Consider the following 14,861-nt stretch of genomic DNA (forward strand, 5'->3'; position numbering starts at 1 on the left):
TTATTAAATTCACCAAAACAAGGTGGGGGTGTCCTGAGTTATGAAAGATAAATGTGTTGGTAAATTCTTACACTTTATAAGCATCATTCATTCATTTAAACACTACTCTATAGGCATAATACATTTTTTGTAAAATAGGCCAAATTTTATAAGTAAATTTAAACTTCTCTCTTTTTAGTTTCTCTTATTCAATTTTATTTTATCTAATAAGTAAAGGCTTTACCCAAATGGGAAAACATATAAACGATATGTGGTTAAAATTTCATCATAGGTTTTAAGTGTCTCATTTAGCAAAAGATAAAACATAAGATCTTTGTATTTAAGCCATTTTGTAAACATTATTAAGAACTATCATTAAGAAACTTTACTGTTGTAAGCATTAGTTTTATTATGGAGCCAGAGCCAGAGCCAGATAAAGTGTTGGCACCTCTTTTTAAAAACATTTTGAAATGATTCATCTGTAGGCAAGTATATTATTTATGCAAGTATATTAATTACTCAAGCTGAAAAGTAGAGTTAAGTCATTGTCTCAATCTTTGGATTTTAGTTTAGTTAATATTTTTATTTATTTATCTGTAATCAGAGAGAGAATATATGGGCAGGTCAGGGTCTCCTGCTGCTGTACATGAGCTCCAGATTGCATGCATCACTTTGTGTAGCTGTCTTTACACGGTACCGAGGAATGGAACCTGGGATGTTAGGCTTTGTGGGCAAACACCTTTAACTGCTGAGCCATGTCCCCAGCCCAATCCTTGGATTTTAAGCTCTCAGTCTCAGCAAGTTTAAGTTCAATCTTTTCCACCTGCCTTCCACAATCCTTTCACCAAAACTGCGCCTCAAGCCACGCTGTCCACTACCCTAGGGAAGCAGGTATCATTTCCTACCCATCCATTCCTCCATCGTCACCGAAGCCTGGCTGAGGACATACTACCAGAGAAGAGGTGACTTCTGAGCTGGTTTGCACTCCTTTCTCCTGGGCACTGGGTACACACCCCTCCCTTGACAGCAGGTGCACCTGGCCATCTTCCCTGGTAACAGTTACCCGTCTTTTCAGTTTGGTCTAGCTTTTTTTGGTGTGGTGGTGGTTGGTGGCGGAGTGTGTGTGTGGTATGTATGGTGTGAGTGTGCAAATGGTACATGCAGGTGTTTGTACACTGAGTGCACAGCTGCGCACCCCCCTTGGGCACTGTTGCAGTTGGGTTCGCATTGCTGGCAGAAATCACCAGACTGAGAGCAGCTTTTTGGAAAAAAGGGTTGATTTTTGGCTTACAGACTCGAGGGGAAGCTCCACGATGGTAGGGAAAACGATGGTACGAGCAGAGGGTGGACATCACCCCCTGGTCCACATAAGGTGGACAACAGGAACAGGAGAGTGTGCCAAACACTAGCATGGGGAGACTGGCTATAACACCCTTGAGCCCACCTCCAACAATACACTGCCTCCAGGGGGCATTAATTTCCAATTGCCATCAGCTGGGGAGACCAACATTCAGAATACCTGAGTTTTGGGGGGACACCTGAATCAAACCACCACACGCACATATGCAGAGCTCAAATGACTACTCTCCCACCCCTTTGCTTTATATCCTTAAGACAAGGTCCCAGTGAACGTAGAACTCATTGTCCACACTGCCTCCCCACTCAGAGTGGCTGACCAGGGGTCCCCAGTGACACGGGCGCTCCATCCCTCTCAATGCTACAGTTACAGGCATGCACAGCCACGACCCACCTTTTTCTGTGCCAAGGATCGAATTTGGGTTCTTGCACAGCAAGTGCTCTTACTCCCTGAGGTATCTCTACTGCCCCTAGTTTGGTTTCATTTCAGAGAAATTTTTTGAGCATGTGCCACGGGCTATGATTCCCTGCTACAGTGGCGATTAACTGAGCCCAGCCCCCAGGAGCTCCAGAGTCTGACATTCTCTGGGATGATGGAAGCAGTCCCAGTCTGTGTGTGCGTAAGTATGACAACGGGATATTTGAAGTGTGGCCAATGTAAACAAAGAAAACTAGATTTTTATTTTTATCTAATTGCATTATCTTGGGTGAAAAGAGTCACATGAAGGAATCCCACAAGCCAGTCCTAACACGCCGAAGTGAGTGGGGAGTAAGGAAGCCTCTGCAGGGTGAGTTAAGAGGTACAGGAGATCAGGACATTTAGAGGAGCATAACTATGTGAAATAAGCCAGGTACGGAAAAGCAAGTAACACGCGCCCTCACTCATAGGAGCTAAGGATCCGTCTGGAAGAAGAGCGGAGAGAAGCAGCGTCTCTGCGGCTGGAGAGGGGCAGGTGGAGCGATGGAGAGAGGCCAGATGCCAGGCACAGGGAGCAGGATAGGTTCTGCCAGGTGACTGAGACAGGGCCACTGAGGAGACACACATCTGAGAGTGTCTGTGAGAGCATTTCCAGAGCATCCCACGGCTTGGTGTGCGGTGGGGAGAGGGGGTCCCCCAGACAGAATCAGAAGGAAGAAACACAAGAGAATGAGCACTGGGGGTTGCCTCTCCCTGCTTTGGAGACACAAGGTGACCAACTGCCTCGAAAGGCTCTCATCACCACGCCTTGCCCACCGCGCTGGACTGAACCCTCCAACTGGGAGCCAAGGCAGATCTCCCCTTCCTTTAGTTACTTTCATCAGGCATTTGGTTATGGCAGCAAGAGAAGTAACGAATACAATAATGTGGTTCAAAACAGCTGGAAGAAGCCAGCGTGGTGGCGCACGCCTTTAATCCCAGCACTCGGGAGGTAGAGGAAGGAAGATTGCCATGAGTTTGAGGCCAGCCTAAGACTACATAGTGAATTCCAGGTCAGCCTCGGCTAGAGTGAGACCCTACCTCAAAAACAAAAAACAAAAAAAAAAAAACCAGCTAGAAGAGTCCAAAGGGGCTGGCACGGAAATGATCAACACTGCGGAGGTTGATTGTATCATGACAGATCATAAACATATGTCTGATTATCAAATAATACTAATAAAATATACAAATATCAAGTATCCATGAAAGGGTTTTTTTTTCCATTTTTTATTGGCAAATTCCATGATTGTAAACAATATCCCATGGTAATGCCCTCCCTCCCCCGACTTTCCCCTTCTAAAGTCCACTCTCCATCACATCCTCTCCCCCTCTCAATCAGTCTCTCTTTTATTTTGATGTCATCATCTTTTCCCCCTATTATGATGGTCTTGTGTAGGTAGTGTCAGGAACTGTGGGGTCATGGATATCCAGGCCATTTTGTGTCTGGAGGAGCACGTTGTAAGGAGTCCTACCCTTCCTTTGGCTCTTACATTCTTTCCACCACGTCTTCTGCAATGGACCGTGAGCCTTGGAAGGTGTGATAGAGATATTGCAGTGGGCTTTTGTTTGTTTGTTTTTTTGAGTTAGGGTCTCACAATAGCCCAGGCTGACCTGGAATTTACTCTGTAGTCTCAGGCTGGCCTCAAACTCACAGCAATCTTTCTTCCTACCTCTGCCTCCCAAGTGCTGGATTAAAGGCATGCACCACCATCCCTGGATTTACAAAAGTACTTAAAAAAAAAAAGAGCTTGGGAGTATCTTGAGGGATGGAGAAGACTTGGGCAGGTAGGGGAAGCATGCGCTGGGGTCCGTGTTAGGCTGTTCCTGGCGCACACTGGCGCTGCCACTCCTGGCCGAGCGAGGCGGCGGCAAGCAGGTTGTGGTCTCCCCACTAGGACTGGGAAGGGCTCTCACTGGGACCTCAGAGATTCCTACTGGAGTTCTAATCCGCTGTTAAGCTGTGTTTCGGCAGAATCACATTACTGAAATCTAGATGGCAGACCCTAAAAAAAAAAAAAAAAAAAAAAAGGATTCAGTAGTACAAGTTTTTTTTGTAATATTTTTTATGAGAGAGAATTGGCACACCTGGGACTCCAGCCACTGCAATCAAACTCCAGATGTGTGTGCCACCTTGTATGCACGTGTGACCTTGTATGCTTGCGTCACCTTGTGTGTCTGGCTTATGTGGGACCTGGAAAGTTAAACATTGCAGCAAGCGCCTTAACCACTAAGCCGTCTCTCCAGCCCAGTAAAACACTTTTCATAGAGATGCAGCATTATGTTTTCTTTGAGTGCTGAGTGTGTGCGTGTGTAGTATTCACATGTATGTGCCCTTGCAGCACCCCATGTGCTTGCCTGCAGGGGGTGTTCCTCACTGGTGGTGGCCAGAGTGGAAAGCTGGGTGTCTCTGCTCCATCCCTCTTCCGTCCATTGTTTTTGAGGAGGACTCTCTTGCTGATCCTGGAGCTTGCCGTTTTCTCTCAGCTCTGGTGGCATCCAGGTCTTTGCTCCCTCGTGAGATTGGGGTTAGAGGTGCCCCTAGCCATGCCCCACTGTTTATGTGGGTTCTGGAGATTCAAACTCATGCAGTCTCATACACTGATGCACGGGAAGCACACTTAACCACTGAGCCATCTTTCCAGCCCACATCATATGTTCTTTTCAAAAAATGTTTCCGGGAACCGGGCGTGGTGGCACATGCCTTTAATCCCAGCACTTAGGAGGCAGATATAGGAGGATCACTGTGAGTTTGAGGCCACCCTGAGACTCCATAGTGAACTCCAGATCAGCCTAGGCTAGAATGAGACCCTACCTCAGAAAAAAAAAATGTTTTCGGGGCTGAAGAGATGGCTTAGTAGTTAAGGTGCTTGCCTGCAAAGCCAAAGGATCCCGGTTCCACCCTCTAGGACCCGTGTAAGCCAGATGCACAAGGGGGTGCATGCGTCTGGAGTTCGTTTGCAGTGGCTGGAGGCCCTGTTGTGCCCATTCTCTCTCTCTCTGTTTGTGTGTGTGTGTTTGTCTTTCCCTCTCTTGCTCTCTCAAGTAAATAAACTTAAAAATTTCTGCAGTGGTAGTGGGGCAGTTAAGTAAGTGTAAGGAAATCAAATAGCTTATGATTCAGGGCCGATTTTAAAGATGATGTTTTAAAACTGTGATGTTATACAAGTTTATGAATCTTCTAAACACACTCACCACACAACTTCAAGGGCAAACTGCATGCTTTTTAAAGGATCTGTCAGCAACGCTGGTTTGAAGAAACAGTGGAGGGGTGCTGAGTGTCTCTGACTTGAAGCAGCACAGGGCTGAGAACCACAAACAGGTGGTTCTGTGTATGGGTGCCCTGTGGACACAGGTTCCCATCACCCACTTATTCTACAGCCAGGAGAGTGACCTAAGAGATCTAAACCTCGGCGACACTAGGAGCTGTGTGTGTGTGTGTTTTGTGTAGGCATGTTTGTATGTTGTGGGTGCACATGCATGTGGAGGCCAGAGATTGATGTCACATGTCTTCTTTAATCACTTTCCACCTTATTTTTTTAATTTGTTAAAATATTTTTATGGCCGGGCATGTTGACACATGCCTTTAATTCCAGCACTCAGGAGGCAGAGATAGGTGGATCAGTGTGAGTTTGAGGCCAGCCTGACACTACATAGTAAATTCCAGGTCAGCCTGGGTTAGAGTGAGACCCTACGTCAAAAACCAAAAATGCACACACATGGGTGTGTGTGTGTGTGTGTGTGTGTGTGTGTGTGTGTGTGTAAGCACAGAAAGAAGAAAGACACAGAGGGAGACTAAGAGAGAATTGTGTGCCAGGGTCTCCAGCCACTGCAAATGAACTCCAGATGCACACGCCACTGCATCCGGCTTTTACTGGTGAATTGAACCTGGGTTGTTAGGCTTTGGAGGCAAGAGCCTTAACCTGTAAGCCATCTCTCCAGCCCCCCCCCCTTATTTTTGAGACAGGCTCTCTCATTGAACCCGGAGCTCACAAGACCACCTAGGCACGGAGCCCATGGGACTCCGTCTGTCTCCCCAATGCTTGAACTGTAAGTGTGCATGATGGACCTGCTTTCAGATGTGTGCCGGGGATCTGAACTTGGGCCCTCACATTTGCACGGCAAACACTCTGTCCACTGAGCCATCTCCCTGGACTGACACTAGGAGTCTTGTTGAGCTCATCACCTTTTTCACTGAGCCGCATGGGACACCCCATTGTCCTCCCCTGGTAAGCGGAGGTTGCCAAGCCCAGGGAGCCCCACTTGCTCATTGTGTCCACAGTGAGATGCATGGTAGGCTGTGCCCTTGGGCTACGGTATGAACAGATGATTGTCCCCAGCCAGCTTCAGCAAGAAGGAACACATTTTGTCTTGGTTTTCATTGAGTTTCTTCTCTTAAACTTGGATCCTTTTTTTTTTTAATGTGACTTTCAGCTGTCAGCCATCTACATGCCCAGATGGGTGGTGGCAGGGCACCAGAAGAGCATTATTCTGGATGAATCACAGCCCAGGTACTTTTCCACTCGGCCGGAGGGCCTATTATCTTGCCCGGAAGTCCTTGGGCCTTTCTTCAGCTGGCCTCCACATCATGTGGGCAGTTTCTGGATGCGCCCGCCTGGTCCTGCACCTGGCTTCCAGTTATAAAACCCACTCTCTCCTATTCCTTTGTAAAGAATAGTCACAAGCCTGAGAAACCCAGCTCTTAGAAGTCACACCCCTTTCCTTTCAGGAAGACCTACAGTTTGGAAGGAATGAGCGAGAAATAATGCTTTGCCTGAGCTTCAGGAAGACCCAGCCCAGCCGCTGGGGTCATTCAGAGGAAATCCAGGAAGCCCTCCCTAGCAGCCTAGCTTTCCTGGTTGGAGCTTCAAAAAGAAATCACACTAGACGCTTAGCCACTAGAAGATGCAGGATATGAAGCTGGTCCTATTTGACAGAATGATATGCAGACACATTCCGGGTAGGAGCTGAACTTACGGGGCGAGGAGAGACCTTTGTCGGGAGGGCAGTGGGTGGTGTTTCTGCTTCCCATCTTCTGCACTCATCGTTAACTCCGGCTGTGATAGCTGTTACGACTAGAAGAAAGGTTAAGAAAGCCAGTCTCAGGCTGGAGAGATTTCCTAGTGGTTAAAACGCTTACCTGAAAAGCTAAAGAGCCCAGGTTTGATTCCCCAGTGGCCACATAAGCCAGATGCACAAGGTGGCACATGTGTCTGGAGTTCTATTTGTAGTGGCTGAAGGCCCTTGTCCATCCATTCTCACCTCTCTCTCTCCCTCTCTCTGTACCTCTTTCTCTCTCTCATAAATAAATAAATAAATGCCAGTCTCCATGGCCATGCCAGCTGACCCTAGGTAGACCCTCTTTGAAGCAGACTCCTTTCACAGCCCCACTGGCCCTGATCCTTTGGTGCCTAGCATGACCATGTCATTTTCTCTGACCAATGAACCATGAACTTAGCAGCATGAGCCACTTCTGCATGTTTCCATGTTAGCCAGCTTCTGCCAGGACCTGTGGACATTTCCCAAGTGCAGGCTGCTCAGCTTGCTCGGGCCTCGGTGTGAAAATAAGAGTAGAACCATCCACAGCCCGCAAAGGATGCCTAACGGTCAACAAGCCCGCATACTATACATCCTGGACTCGCTGCCACAGAGTACTCCAGCATGGCCCATCGACATTCACCTGGTGTCAATCCCACTTATTTCTTATATCCAGAGTCCAGGAAGCTTCTCGTGCCTGAGAAGCCCTTGAAAAATGCTGATGGAATTTAATCAAATGTGATATTTCTTCTGCTGGGAAAGAAGCTGGCTGAGCACAGCCACGGCCCCGGTATGACCTTCATTAGTGCCCATCCTAATGCTGAGCTTAAGGACACGAGTCAACCATGAGCCAAGCTGCATTAGGTCAGCAAAATGTCCCAGAACAGGGAAGGCTCCATGGCCAGCTTGGAGCTGTTTCCATGACCAGAGTGAAAGCCAGTGTTCAGCAACTGACTGTCGGCTCTTCTTGGGGGCTCTCCTGTCACTGTAAGCCAGAGGATGACACCCCAGCGAGGATGGGGGAGTTAAAGATAACTGAGGCAAGGTCACGTGGACCTGGACAGACCAAGACATGCAGAGCAGTGGAGGACTGAGGGAAATTATCAGAGGTGTCTATGCAGGGGAGTGACAGATATATTAGTAGGGAGATGGCACAGTCGGTAAAGTGCTGATCACACGAGCATCAGGACCTGAGTCTGAATTCTCAGGACCCACGTAAAAGTTGAATGCAGTGGTGTGTGCCTATCTATAATCCTGGTGCTGGGGAGGAAAAGACAGGAAGATTCCTGGGGCTTGCTGCTAGCTAGTTTAGCCAATTGGAGAGCTCCAAATTTAGTGAGAGATCTTGTAAAGAAAAGAAAAGAAAAGAAAAGAAAAGAAAAGAAAAGAAAAGAAAAGAAAAGAAAAGAAAAGAAAAAAAGAAAGAAATGAGGGCTGGAGAGATGGCTTTGTGGTTAAGGCACTTGCTTGTGAAGCCTAAGGACCCATGTTCAACTCTCCAGATCCCATGTAAGCCAGATGCTCAAAGGCAAAAGGAGCACAAGGTTGTACGTGCCCACTAGGTGGCACATGCGCCTGGAGTTTTGTTGTAGTGGCTGAGGCCCTGGTGCGTCAGTTCTCTCCCTCTCTCTATCTCTCTCTTTCTCTAAAAATAAAAATTAAAATTAAATTTTAAATGAGGTGGAGGACTTCTTGAGGAAGACACCTGACATTGACCTCTGTCCTCCACACAGGTACACATGCAAAAAAGGAGGTGAGGCCCTTCGGAAAGGCTAGAAAACAGATTATAGAAGGATAAGAAATAGGAATGGACTATAATTTTCTCAGAATCATAAATTACCAATTGCATTAGTTACTTTTGGGTCACTGTGACCACAAAGCTGACAGAAACAAGTTAAAGGGTGGGGGGAGGAAGATTCATTTTGTCTCGCAGTTTCCAAGGGCTTCAGTCCATCTTGGTGGGGAAGCTCGTGGGAGTATGTCAGAGGCTCTTCACATCAGGAGGCAGAGCTAGGAGCTGGAGCCAGGCTTGGGCATAACCTCCAAAGGCCTGCCCCGACTTCTACAAGCTAGCTCCCTGTCTCTCAAGGTTCCATGGCATCCAAAAATAATGCTACCATCTAGGGGACAAAGCATTAAGCCTGTGGGTGGGCATTTCAGATTGAAACCATAACACCAGTACCTGGACAAAAAAAAAATACCCCCCCAATTTTTTTTTTAATTTTTATTTATTTATTTGAGAGCAACAGACAGAGAGAGAAAGAGACAGAGAGAGAGAGAGAATGAGCACCAGGGCCTCCAGCCACTGCAAACGAACTCCAGAAACAGGCGCCCCCTTGTGCATCTGGCTAATGTGGGTCCTGGGGAATCAAGCCTCGAACCGGGGTCCTTAAACTTCATAGGCAAGCGCTTAACCACTAAGCCATCTCCCCAGCCCATACCCCCAAAATTTTAAAGTTTTCTCTACAGAAAAATAATTTTTTGAGGTAGGTTTTCATGTATCTGAGGCTGTCCTCAAACTCACTCTGTAGCCAACTTCTGATGCTCTCTGGATTTACTGGTGTGTACCACCACACACAGTTTATGTGGGGCTAGGGATCCAACCCAGAGCATTATGCATGCTAAGCAACCACCATACCTCCAGAGTCTCAAGAAAACATCGCAAGACAAGCAAAAACCTCCTCTGGAAAAATTACAAAGCCCAAATGGTTCCACGGTTGAGTTCTTTGAAACTTTAAGGGATCTGATAATTTCATTTTTTTCCAACTGAAATAGAGCATGGAAAAGGACAAAAAAAAACCCTTCCATTTTATAAAGCAAGCTCATTTTAATACAAACATGCAAAGACAACAGCATCTTTAATTACCTGCAGAACAGATGGAAAAATCAGTTATAGGCACAAATACACAACAATTAGAGAGCCACCCATCTAGTCCCATTAAAGAATAGGACACAAGGCAGGCATGATGGGGCAAGCCTTCAATCCCAGCATAGGGAGGCTGAGGTAGAAGGATCACCGTGAGTTTGAGGCCACCCTGAGACTACATAGTGATTTCCAGATCAACCTGGTCTAGAGTGAAAATCCTACCTTGAAAAACCAAAAACAAAAATGGCATAATATTAAAAATTATATACTATTTAGGATAAGATATATTAATATACTTTATCATATATCATATAAATTGCCAAGAAGAATTTAATAAAATTTCAAATTCTTTTTTGAAAAGAATTTTAATTTTATTTTGGTAAACTTAAAAATAAAAACCTTCTTAACATTATAAAAGTAGCTCATCAACAGAGAGCATTACACAAAATAGTCAAGCTTTAAAGGCATGCTCCTTAAGATCTGGCTAAAGCAAGGATGCTCCTCACACTAGAACTGGCCACTTCAGTAAGAATAAAAGATACCAAAAAATAAAATCTGGAAAGAAGGGAGCAAAATGATCATTTATTGTAGATGCCACTAGTGTACTACTAAATATACAAAGGGATTAACTAAAAGTATTAGTAATTTGGCATGGTGGCTAACTTTAAAATTAATTTATACAAGCATCAGCTTCCTACAGACCAGTAACAAGTGTTTACATTAAAAACAGAGAGTAGATGCCAATCAATGGTATCTTCATTACAGACATGAAAGTGAGCAGAAAATTTAAATACAATTAAATATAAGCATAATAAAGATACGGGCAATGCAAAATAGAACTGTCTAGAACTTAACGGAACCTGGCAGGAGTCTTAGCAATAAAGGACATAAAGATTTGGCTAAGTGGAAAGACATATGGTAATATTCCTGGATGAGAAAGATATTATATAATTGGAATTTCCAGTGTCCCCGTCTGTGCATAAAATGTTTCACCAGCTCCCTGCTCCTCCTTGCTGATTTGGGGCTTGGCCCCATCTCACAGTTCTCTGGTGATGCCCACTCGACACGCTAGCAGTCATCCTCTGCTCTTCCTTCCCAGCAGCTGTTAGAACATCCTCATGGGTAAGCTCACCCTGCCCCTGGGCCAGGGGTATGTGGGAGAACAAGCGCCCACCCTGGTGCTGCCCGAAGCCCCTCTTCACTCCTCCTGGGGTATAGGACCGTTGACACAGTGGTGTGCTAGTAAGTGTTTACCAAACAGCTCTCTAGAGGCAAAAGTTTATTATAAGTTTTATTGATAGGTGGTACGATGGTTAATATGGTTTCAACTTCACAGGATGTAAAATCATGGAAATGAATATTTTGGCATGCCTGTTATAGATTTTCTAGATTAGGACCCACCCTAACTGTGGGAGACACCATTCTATGGGCTTGGATCCTGGGTTGGATAGGGAAGGAGAAAGCCCCACCCCCTGCAATGACTGACGCTCTCACATCTTATAACCCACAACCCCAGGAGGAATAATATCAACCCCAAAGAATGGGGGCAGGGAGGTGGGAAATGAGGATACTAATATATGATGTATCCATTCTACTTAATTAAAAAAAAAAATGGGGCTGGAGAGATGGCTTAGCGGTTAAGTGCTTGCCTGTGAAGCCTAAGGACCCTGGTTCAAGGCTTGATTCCCCAGGATCCATGTTAGCCAGATGCACAAGGGGGCGCATGTGTCTGGAGTTCATCTGCAGTGGCTGGAGGCCCTGGCGCACCCATTCTCTCACTCTCTTTCTCTCTCTCTGTCTCTCCCCCTATTTCTCTCTCTCTCTCTCTCTCTCTCTCTCTTTCTCTCTCTGTGGCTCTCAAATAAACAAATAAATAAATAAAAAGATTTAAAAAAAAAAGAGAAAGCTAGCTGAGCAGCAGCATTGTTTACTTTAGTTTGTCCCTGCTGATGTGACAATGTAACACACTGGCTGTCTGCTCCTGCCATGCTTTCTCCCTTCCCTTTGATTTTTTTCAAGGTAGGGTCTCACTCTGGCCCAGGCTGACCTGGAATTCACTCTGTAGTCTCAGGGCGGTCCTCCTGCCTCTGCCTCCCGAGTGCTGGAATTAAAGGCGTGCGCCACCACGCCCGGCTGCCATGCTTTCCCTGCCATAAGCTTCCCCTCAAACTGTAAGCCACAAACCCTTCCTTAAACTGCGTATGACCAGGCATTTCGTTCCAGCCATGGCAAAGTAACTGATACAGCAGGGATGCTATAGTGTGAGGTTTACGAGTAATACACTGCCACTTTTCAGTAAGGGCAGTCTCGTTTTGGTTTTTCACAACCTGCAATCAGATTCTTTTCTGAATGGTTGGAAAAGGAAGAACAGTATTTCAAGACACATGAAAGTTTTAGGAAATTGAAATTTCATACCCACAAGCAGCTGCCCTCGAACACAGCCCTGCTCACCCATCTGCACAGCCAGTGGCTGGTTTCTCTGTGATAGCATTATTAGTTGGACACAGACCATATGATCCATCAAGCCTAACACTCCTATCTGGCCAATGAGGGTCAGCTAGACAACCATCTAAGTGATAAATCATGCTCTGATTTGTAGCATTTTCCAGTTTCCATGGTGTGCGCACCCCACTGTGCCAATGTCAAGATGCCTACATGACATTATTGAATACAGACTCAGAAAGAGGTATCCCATGGCACAGCTGGAGAGACATCTGTCAGACCCTCATTGCTGAGACAAACACCTGAGGGGAGCAGCTGAAGTGCGGGAAGATTTACTTGGGCTCATGGTTTCAAGGGCTTCAGTCCATAGGCAGCCGGTCCACTGCTGTGGTCTGAGGTGAGGATGAACCCCATGGCGGACCAAAGTGGCTCACCTCATGGTAGAGAGGAAGCAATGAGAAATAGTTAAGGGTCAGGCAGGTGCCTGGTGACCTTCTTCCTCCAGCTAGGTTCCACCTCCTTAGGCTTACAATCACCTTCCAAAGCAGTGCCGCCAGCTGGGGAACAAAGCCTTCAACACATGACCCTGTGTGTGTGGGGGGGGGGGGCGCGAATCTTTCTGATTGAAACCATCACAATACTGTTGCAGTCACTGGGACAAAAGCAGCAGGCTGGAGGAAATTTTTTTGTTTGGCTTACAGTCTGGAGGGGAAGTTCTATGGTGGCAAGGGAAAGATGGCGGAACAGAGGCTGGGCATCCCCTCCTTGCCACAGCTGGCAGATGGCAGTGGTAGGAAACCAAGCCAAACGGATAGTGACAAGGTAGATCTAGCAGACACCATGAAGGTCCACCCGCAGCGACACACCTCCTCCAGCAAGGCTCCACCTCCCAAACTGCCGTCAGCTTGGAACCAAGCATTGGGAACACATGAGTTTATGCAAACTACCACAGATACTGTACAGAAAACCACCATGTGCATGACCTCAAGAGCACAGTGACAGTCAGACATAGTGCAATGCACATGCGGTGATGGGCTGCATATCTGTTACCTTTGCTTTGAATTCAGTTAATTTACCTAGAAGTTGATATAGTTTAATTCTAACAATGTACGTGTTAGCAACTCTTAAATTTCTGAAAATTTAGCACTTGTGTCTCACGGGCATCTACAGCACACTCAGGGGAGATCAGTGAATTGGCTGGGCTGTCAGCCCCGTGGCCCTTACCTATGCCAGGCTCCACAGAAATGGGGCAAATGCCCATTCTGGCATGCTCCTGAGTCAGCAGTACCCATTGCTGTCATCAGTTCCTGACAATGTTGTCAGAGCCCAGAGCCGGTTTTGGAAGTAAATGTTAACAGTTTGGGTGGTAACAGTTTCTTTTCTTCCTTCCTTCCTTCCTTCTTTCCTTCTTTTTTTTCTTATGCAGGTGCTTCACAATAACACGTTTACTTTAAAACCAGGTTGAAAAACAAACTCATTTAGACTGCTATTTTTTTTTTAAACAAAGCAAATATCCTTCTGTGGAGGAACTTAACAATGTCTAGGAAGAAGAGAACAACACAATGCAATACTGGCCACAGTGGCTGCGTTCACAGAGCGTAGAGCCCTGCGTCAGCAAGCAGGGCCTTGGGAAGGAAGTCACTTGGCACACCAAGTCATGGGAGGAACAAGGAGCTTAAAATGAACCGAGGGCTGGAGAGATGGCGTAGCGGTTAAGCGCTTGCCTGTGAAGCCTAAGAACCCCGGTTCGAGGCTCGGTTCCCCAGGTCCCACGTTAGCCAGATGCACAAGGGGGCGCACGCGTCTGGAGTTCGTTTGCAGAGGCTGGAAGCCCTGGCGCGCCCATTCTCTCTCTCTCCCTCTTATCTGTCTTTCTCTCTGTGTCTGTCGCTCTCAAATAAATAAATAAAAATTAAAAAAAAAAAAAAGAACCGAGAAGGAGGGAAAGGGTGTTCAAGGTGGATGGAACTCACTGCCATAGAGTTGCCCTGTACCGGCTGCCCATGGTTCTAAGGGTAAACACAGAAGACTGAAGAATTTTCATCATCTACAAAACTTGTTAAGAGCACTGGTCACCATGTTGCTCAGCATCACTTGTAACACAAGCCACACGCTGAGTTCTGAACATTTAATACCTGCAAAATTCTCTTATCAAAAGGACAGAGACTATAGCAGGATCCAATGCTTCTCTTTCTGACATCAGGAAGCTCAAAGCTGATGCTATGTGTAGAAAGCACCATTTGTGTTTATCAAAATAATGAACACTTAAAAAAATGAATACTTTTGGTAGTTCTGGGTTTAAGAGGTAGGGTCTCGCTCTTCCTTCCCAAGGCCCTGCTTGCTGACGCAGGGCTCTACGCTCCATGAACACAGCCACTGTGGGCATTATTGTATTGTGGTGTTCCCTTCTTCCTAGAGATTAAGTTCCTCCACAGAAGGATATTTGCTTTGTTTAAAAAAGAATAGTCTAAATGAGTTTGTTTTTGAATCTGGTTTTAAAGTGAACTAGCCCAGGCTGATCTGGAACTCACTACGTAGTCTGAGGGTGGCCTCAAACTCATGGCTATCCTTCTATCTCTGCCCCCTAAGTGCTGGGATTAAAGGGGTGTGCCACCACACCCAGCTAAAAATACTTATTATCTGTTTATTTATTTATGAGCACAGAGATGAGAGATGAGCACGGATGTGCCAGGGCCTCCTGCCACTGCAAACAAACTCCAGATGCGT

This window comes from Jaculus jaculus, chromosome 1, assembly GCF_020740685.1.
Source record: "Jaculus jaculus isolate mJacJac1 chromosome 1, mJacJac1.mat.Y.cur, whole genome shotgun sequence".
NCBI lineage: Eukaryota > Metazoa > Chordata > Mammalia > Rodentia > Dipodidae > Jaculus > Jaculus jaculus.